Source organism: Gossypium hirsutum, chromosome A12, assembly GCF_007990345.1.
Source record: "Gossypium hirsutum isolate 1008001.06 chromosome A12, Gossypium_hirsutum_v2.1, whole genome shotgun sequence".
NCBI lineage: Eukaryota > Viridiplantae > Streptophyta > Magnoliopsida > Malvales > Malvaceae > Gossypium > Gossypium hirsutum.
The window spans coordinates 58708503-58710128 of NC_053435.1; positions in this window are offsets into that span (position 1 = coordinate 58708503).

Consider the following 1626-nt stretch of genomic DNA (forward strand, 5'->3'; position numbering starts at 1 on the left):
CATATTTGGATTGCATATATGTGCTTAATGATGGTATGTTTTGGTATTGTAATATTTGAATGAAATTATGCAAAAGAATTCTTGATATATACATGTTAGATGAACGAATTGTATATGTGGTTATATAAGTATTTGGATATGGCTTATAATGTGTATTGAATTGGTTAATTTGGTTGCCAATTGAGTTGCATAAATGTGGTCAAATATGAATGTAAATGCTTATGTTTTAGGTGGAAAATTTGGCTTTTCAAATGGCTTATTTTTTTCCACACGGGCAAAGACACAGGTGTGTGTCTCAGCCGTGTGCGATACACGGTCATGTTACAAGGCCATGTGTCCCTTGGGGTACCGTACGAATTATGTCAGTATAACCTATAGTTTTGACACGGCCTACACAAGGGCGTGTCTATCGGTCGTCTATGGTACATGGGCTAGACACACATGCATGTGGTCGACCGTGTGACCCAAGTTAGTTTCGAGCACAACCAAGGCACATGGGTGTGTCTCTGGCCGTGTGGTACAAGTAAGTATGTGTGCCCTGTTTTCACACGGTCTAAGACACGGGCGTGTCTACTAGCCGTGTGAGGTATACGGCCTGTTCACACGGGCGGGTGGTAGTTGAAATATTGAAAATTTTATAAGTTTTTGAAATTTTTAATATGTTACGATTTAGTCACAAATGTATGACTAAAGCTTTGTATGTTTGATTCAAGTACTTATTGAATGTGAATGAATAATTTTTATTGAAAGGAGATGAAATTGGGTATTTGATTGTTCTGTATTGAGTTACAAGCCCGGTAATACCTCTTAACCTATTCCGACGATGATTACGGGTTAGGGGTGTTAGATTTGTTGGTATCAGAGCCAGGTTTAGTCTATTCTAGGACTAACATAGCGTATGTGAGTCTAGCTATATATGCCATATATAAAATTGTGATAGTGTGATTACGCCTAACATTCTTTAATAGTTTGATAACTCCTGACATTTTTTAATGTGTTTTCATATAGTAATGGATCCCGAACGAGCTGTAACGGACGACATAGAAAGAAACGTGCCAGCTCCCACTCAAGGAGCAGTACCTGCTGAATCTAGACCTGTGACGAGTAGTCACGGGGATGAGGCTAAAGAAGCCTTCTTTTAGATATTAAATGAGCAGTTCACACAGTATATACGTATGAACCCGGCTATTCCGCAACCTCCACCCCCACTTGTTCCCCAATCGATCCCTGTAGTTCTTCAAGGTATCAATTCTTTACGATTTAATAAACCACCTGTTGATAGAATACGAAAACACGAAGTTGAGGAATTTAGAGCCACTGCTAATGATGACCCAGAGAGAGCTGAATTTTGGCTTGAGAACATGATTCGGGTATTCGATAAATTGTCTTGTACACCCGAAGAATGTATGAAGTGTGTTGTATCATTATTGAAAGATATTGCGTACCAGTGGTATAATACCTTGATATATGTAGTTTCACCAGAACGAGTCACGTGGGATTTCTTTCAAGTGGAATTTAGAAAGAAATACATTAGCCAAAGGTTTATTAATCAGAAGAGAAAACAATTCCTTGAATTGAAGTATGGCTGTATGTCAGTTACAGAGTATGAGAGGGAGTTTGTACGAC